The sequence below is a fragment of the Oratosquilla oratoria genome, chromosome 17, assembly GCF_046742065.1.
Source record: "Oratosquilla oratoria isolate Oo_2021 chromosome 17, ASM4674206v1, whole genome shotgun sequence".
Classification (NCBI taxonomy): Eukaryota; Metazoa; Arthropoda; class Malacostraca; order Stomatopoda; family Squillidae; genus Oratosquilla; species Oratosquilla oratoria.
The window spans coordinates 3379716-3387409 of record NC_134793.1 but is presented as its reverse complement, the minus strand read 5'-3'; positions in this window follow the sequence as shown (position 1 = coordinate 3387409).

Genomic DNA, 7694 nt, shown 5'->3' with positions numbered 1-7694 from the left:
TACTCAGCAGTGATATGGGTCATATCGTTACTCAATATTCGTTCACCATTTTGGAGAATGTGTAATATCAAACGATCATATGCAAAACATATTCAAACTTAGTGCCAAAACAATCTAGATAACGTGTTGATTGTCGAAATGTTTCAGTCGATCAAAACCAACGTTTGAACAAGTTTTGATGATAAATTTTGTTAGAATAAAAATCCTACAACTTTTGTTTCATTATGATCACAAATTATTCAAAACACGGGGAATACTTGTATACACGCAGTGCGTATATAAAATTGTGTGTATTTTATTGTACTTGAATGTAGTTGCTAATATAGTAGATCAATAGCACTACATAAATCCAGGTTATTATGAGGTGTATAGCATTAACTTCCGTTATAGAGCAATCTGTAGCAACAGACAGGGTCTGTTTAGACGTCTGACGGGTCTCTGTTTTCTGTTATTTTGCTTTCATTTCCATTTGACGTACGAGTGGTAATTCTGTTTACCGTGCTTCAATGGCCCTGCCAACTGGAGACTATTTCAAAACCGTAAAAAAAAAATCTAGAAATGAGTGTCCATGTTTGCCTCTTTCGTTCATAATCATACTTTTTTCAACAAAATTTTACATTACCATATTGCATTACCTCATTGTTGTACAAAGTTTCGAAGGGTAATATAAACAAATAATTAATATAGGTATTATATTTTGACATATATCTACTGTCAAAACAATAGAGTAAAACATGTTATGCTTTGGAATTATGATAACCAATAACGAAAAAAAAAGTAACTGGATGATAATAAAAGATGTTTGAAGAGACACTGAATCGAGAGCCTTGAACGTATTTTGATCAGTAGATAATATAGAAAATAAATACACGTGCTTCAAATATGTCGTATGTTTTCATTACATGCCTAAAAGCTTGAATGATTATAATTCTCTTGAATGATAACATAGAGTATCAGAGATCCAAGTTTGATTTCTTATCCCAAATTGTATATAAATGCTTTTCCTTCTAATAAGATGGTTCACTGAATGTCATAAATACATTATAAAGCAAAAGATTATAATGAACTTATACGAAACATAGGAAAAAAAAAATAAAATAAAACGGGGGGAACAGAGGTGGATTGGCTTTCGGAGACTAGCTATAATCCTCTATCATAACAAACATTAGTGACAAACTGTTATGAAAACCACAACAAAACGCAAACCGTGAAAACGGACACACTCATAAAAGAAGACAAATTGTGTCCCAAACACACCGACTGGCAGAAATAGTCCACTTCAGAAATATTGGTGAAATGTGACTTCCATGTCCCATTTTGTCTCGTGGTACCAAATTCTAAGCATACCAATCAAGCATAGTTATGAGTGATAGTATACCGTCTGGCTTCGAAATCACAGATGATAAACTTTTAGGAGGTACATTTACACATGGATGCCACTTGGTAATTCATATGTTTTGCAGATGCGTCCAGCATCTATAGGTGACGTGACATTATAACTTCAAAATCATATCCACAAACAAATATTTCAATACAGTGACATGTACCCTTATGTACATGGCACACTGAAGACTGCAGAAATTAAAGCTGTATTCATGTATAACCGTATAACCTAGTTTCATTTATATTTCATACTTTTATACTTTCCATATGTATCTCATCATCTGACCCTATTAATCAAATGATTCCATAGCATAAGGATTATTAGCCGTTCCTCGTTTAATTAGATTTGATTAATCAGAGGTTGAAAAAGTCGTGGAAGTAGATATTTCTTATACACACGGACATGCGCATGCAAACGCACGTGGAAAGCGTACTTTGATCTCTGGTACTTGTCGTTTTTAATAACTTCTTCTTTTGGTACGAATTATCTAATGTTGTTTTGATAATTCTTCTTTTCCCACCTTTTGTATATCCCCGGGTGAGCTCTTGTTCTTCTGCTTTCTATAGTTAATCCTACCGGTCTCGGATTTTTGCAGCGTTTTGGATTTGAACCTTCATTTTACAATCTATTCGATATCAGTTCCCGCCCTCTTTCAATTACACTTCACACCTTCTTTTTCATATTCTACTGGGCTTTTACGCCCCAGGCCCCCAACCAAGGTTTTTTACTTTCCTAACAGCTTTTTTCTCTTGAATTTTGTTTTGGTTTGTTGTCCTTATTTCGTGAATCTGTTTTCCTTCTGTCGATTTCCAGCTTTCCTACCCTGACACACATTCTTTGCCATTCAATTGAATGACTGTCAATTTTCTTTGTCATCTTTTAGTTATAGGGTTCGGACACCACATTATCTATTACTCACTTAGATAAGTTATCAACAAAAAGCTGCATCTATTTCAACTCTTATTTTGATGTTTTAAGGGGTGGTCAGTGACTTGTTCGAGCAGGTATGAAGAATTGATCAGACTACACGATGTCCTTACAACAAAGACTCTTGGTGGTTTTGTAGTTCGGAATAGTGGTGGAGATAGTTGTGATTATGGTGGTTGTGGTTAATGTGGTTAAGGTGGTTGTGGTGGTCGTGGTTATTGAAGTAGTTGTGGTGGTTTATGTGGTTGTGATGGTTCATGTGGTTGTGGTGGTTGATGTGGTTGTGGTGGTGGACGTGGTTATTGTTGTGGTGGTCGTGGTTGTTGTGGTGGTTATTGTTGTGGTGGTTATTTTTGTGTTTATTGTTGTGATGGTTGTTGTGGTGATGGTGGTGGTTTTGGTGGTGGTGGTTGTGGTGGTTGTTGTGGTGATGGTTTGTCAGGGCTCTATAGAATTCAGACGATAATGTCCCCTGAGGTTTGGGAATATTAAGAGTTGAATTAAAATTGGTGACCTTGTCGCAGCTTCCCATCCAACTTGTTTATCATTGATGACTTTCTTCTTCGGCGTAATCAATTTGATCCCACAAATTAACGTTTATCTATGTAGCCCCTGGATATATTTGAAATTTAAGAGCATTCAAGGGGTACGCTATAATGTAACAATATTCTTAGTTTTATCGTTTGGTTAAGTTCCTTTTCCTGCAAATTGGTGTTCCATCGTTTTGATTGCACTTGTAAACACCAACTTTTCAGCTTTTCCGGCTAAAGGACCGCTCAAGCTGGTCTGAAAACTCCGTTATTAAGTTTCTATATTAGAAGAAATAAAGTTTAACAAAATATAAATGGATTTATGAAGTAAATTAACTTATATTACCAATCAACGCGTTCAAATAGATACACAAAATAAATACAATTGAAGTTACTAGTAGCGCATAGCTTGTGATAATTTTAAAGCGTAGATACACATGAAATATACTGTAAGAGGGTGATAGATAAGTTGGTAGAGAGATGGGTGAAAGGCAAGTATTGTATTTGTGGGATTGGGTGTTTGTAAACATTGTAGATCGCAGGCAAGGAGTCGCGTAAGTTCGCTCTCTGCTTTATGTTTATAAACAATGTCGGGGGGGGGGATAATGTTTTGCTGATTGTGTAGCCTAAGTGGGATATGCAGAGATTCGAAATAGCTGAAGTGAATGATATTGCATATAGACTTGTAACAACGAATCTCATTGGGGAAAAAGTGAAGGAAATTAAATTGGTTCACCCTTTGGTGAAGATCATAAATATAAAGATCATTGGACCAAAGAAATCACTACGTCACTACAGTGCTCTCCTAGGACCTAACATTCGTGTTCTCTGGGGATTTCTTGTGTGTACCTCAGAGAAGCATGTTGTATAAGAATTAACGGAAGAAAGGAAAGAACTTGCCAAACTTTAGGATAAAAGGTTTGAAATTGGAATCGGAGATTCATAAGATAACAAGAAAAATGTAGAAATATTTGTAATTAGTACTTTGAATAAAGGCGTAGTCTAAAGAAAAGGTACACAAATAGGATGTTTTCAAGTTTGTCCACAACCTATTAAACTTTTAAACGAGAGCACTGAGGAGGTGGAAACACTAATTTCATCGATCTGTGCAATTCAGGAAGAAACAGATTTGGGAGAGAGATACAAGAGTGAACTAGAACCTACTTGTCCAGATCTCGATGAAATGGCAAATTAACTTCAATATCTCTAAGTGTAGCGTGTTAAACGTAGGGCTACACAACCCCGAAAATGGATACAGCTTAGATAACACGCTTTTAGAAAAAAAAAAAAAAAAATGAGTGCGAGAGAGACTTGGGGAGTTCTAGTGAGTCCGGACCTTAAAACCAGGAAACAATGCATTAGTGCCAGGAATAAAGCTAACAGAGTATTAGGTTTCATTGCTAGGACGGTAACGAATAGAAGTGCAGAGGTAATTATCAAACTTTATCTAGCGATAGTTAGACCCATCCTTGACTATGCGGTACAGTTTTGGTCTCCGTCCTACAGAATGGACATCAATTCACTAGAATCAGTGCAGAGAAGAATGACCAAAATGATACATGGACTCGGAAATTTGCCTTACGAAGAGAGGCTTAGGCACCTTAATTTACACTCTCTGGAAAGACGCAGAGTGCGGGGTGATCTAATAGAGGTGTTCAAGTGGATCAAAGGCTTTAACAAGGGTGATGCAAACAAGGTCATCATATTAAAACAACAGGGCAGGACTCACAGTAATGGTTATAAACAGGACAAATTTAGATTAACAAAGGAAATAGGCAAGAATTGGTTTACTAATAGGGTGGTCGACGAATGGAATAAATTTAGTAACCATGTAGTACTATAAGTTGTTTTAAGAAACTATTAGACAACTTTATGGATGGGGATGACAGGCGGTGATGGATACGGAGCTGCCTAGTGTAGACATTATGGTCTCATGCAGTCTCCTTCATTCTTATGTTCTTAGGTTCTTATCTAGAAGTAAGCTTGATTGTATTGCTTATGAAGCACAATAAAGCAATTGTTTTGTCGGGGGACGCCTTGGTCAAGACAACGGTTTTAAAACATTAGATCAAATAGAAACCAGGGATTTAACCTATTTATATACTTGGCAACAAATTACCACATATCAAGATAGCCATTGTAGATAAATTGATCAGTGAGATGTTATCGCAGGATGTCATAAAACCCAGTCAAAGCAAATGGAACTTCCCATTGATTCTGCTGCCAAAATCAGACGGTACCATGCGTCCAGTTATTGACTATAGGGAATTGAATAAATAGATAATATCCAATAGACTACCATTACCGGTAATAGCAGATATACTCCATAGTTTGGGAACCGAGAATCTGTATTTTAACACTAGATATCAAATCGACATCCTGGAAGATCTAATTAAATGAATATGTATGGGATTATACAGCCTTTTCTACAACAACGGGACACTATGCGTTCAAGCTAATGTCATTTGGTTTATGTAATAGTCCATAAACTTATATGAGGTTAATGTATACAGTACTAGATGGTTTGTTAGTAAACACCAACAGTGTATTTCTAAATGACATTTTAATAGTTTTCCAAACAGTGATTGAACACTTTAAGAAATTAGATTTGGTATTCCCAAGACTAGTTGGAGCAGGGTTAAAAGTGAAAATTGAAAAAAAAAAAATTTTGCAGGACGGTGTCATTTATTTGGAACATAAGATAGATATAGACTTAGTACAGTGAATTCAAAGGTAGAAGCAGTAAAGAACTATCCAGTTCCGAACAATGTAGGAAAAGTTAGAAGTTTCTTGGGATTGACATGGTATTACAGAAAGTTTATCAAGGGTTATGCAGACATAGCTAACCAATTAAGTTCTTTGTTGAGAAAAAAATAAAATTTCATTTGGAAATCTGCACAACAATCTTTTGACAATTTGAAAGATAAACTTACTAGTTCTACTGTTCTCATATTTCATAATTATGATAGAGTTCATTCTTTGCACTGATGCGTCTGACACAGGGTTAGGATACATATTGATGTAAGAGAGATGGAAAATTGAAATTAATAGCTTTCACATCGAGACTTTGTAATAGTACAGAGAAAAACTACTCCATTACAGAAAGAGAAGCATTAGCAGTGATATATTCACTAGATATTTTTAGAGATATACTGGGCTATCCAATCAGGGTGTGGACCAATGATACAACTATTCAGAACTTATTCAAACCTAAGAATCTTAGGGCCAGATCAACCAAGTGATTTACTACATTTCAGCGTTACGAGGTTAAGTCTGAATATATTCCAGATAGGAAGAACGTTGCAGCAGATGCATTATCTAGGAATATTAGCCAACCAACGACAAGGTTGATAAAATTCATATGTGATATTAATGAACTAGTAACAGATGAGGAAATAATGATAAGGGAACAGAAAAGAAATATGACTTAGAAAAAAGTAGCCAAGAATTTGAAGAAACCCACGAGGTATTCCTGCAAAACCACCAAAAAGAGGAATTTCATTTTAGTAATGGACTTTTGTATATAAAAAATTATAAGTTGGAAGGATATTTCTAGGGACCCAGTGAATCGGTTGGTAACTCCACAAACTCTTGTACAAGAGATATTTAAATTACTTATTGAAAGTGATTATAGTTCTCATCCAGGAAAGGATAAATCTTATACTGTAGACAAGCTTTTGGCATGGTATGAAGAGACATGGATACATAGAAAATTGCTTGAAATGTGTTGAGGTAAATAGGAAATACACATAAATCTGCTCCTATGCTATCATATCCTATACCGCAGAAACCTTGAGAAAGAGTTCACTTAGATACACAGGGGCTACCTATGTCTGAAAATGGATATAAATATGTTTGTTGCCATTATCTTTCAAGATTTTGTATTTTACTACCTGCTCCTATGCTATTATATCCTATACCGCAGAAACCTTGACAAAGAGTTCATTTAGATACATAGGAGCTATGTCTGAAAATGGATATATTCATTTGTTGCCATTATCTTTCAAGATTTTGTATTTTACTACCCATACCAAATAAGAGAGCTGAAACAATATCAGTAATCTATGATCAAATAAGCTCTAACTTCACTTCAACAAAGATCTTAGTTTCAGACAATGGTACTGAATTTAATAACAAAATCTTGAAAGAATTATGTAGGTTAAGTATCCAGAATACACATCAGTCAGAGAAGACAAAACACAATACAAGACATGTGATAGATAATGCACTGAAAATACAGAATTGAAAATGTGCATGAAGAAACGGCTTAGTTCACAAACGTATACGTACCACGAATGACGTTATTACTGTGTGAATTGTATGCAACCTATGATGAATTTTTCCTGTTTTTCAATACTCCACCATTTTTTATACGTTCAGTTATTTTCTTCTAGAAGGTTTATTTTGTAGGAAATGAAAGCCGTGCGCGTACCATATACGAGTTAATTTTTGTCTTTTTCTTCTGCGTCTAGGTGGTCAGAAATATTTTGGGGCTTTTTGAGTTTATAATTGTAAGGGATGAGCAATGGTATTAGAAGTTTTCGGAGTGATGCTGACATCCAGTATAACTAGCCTTCTTTCAGATACCTTACGTCATGTTTGTGTTCTTGACTGAAAACTTGTAATAAAAAAAAAAATAAAAAAACTCGATTCCTATCATTTGAAATTTCATTCTGGACCGTAACATGAACGCACAATAACCTACATGATTCAAAACGTACTTAGCAGAAACAGAAATAACACATTGTTAAACCAACAATACACTAAACCAAGACTAAAAATTTAATATAAACTATAACTCACAACTTCAGGGATAGCGTATTGTACACTTCCACTTAATCTGCTAACCACAT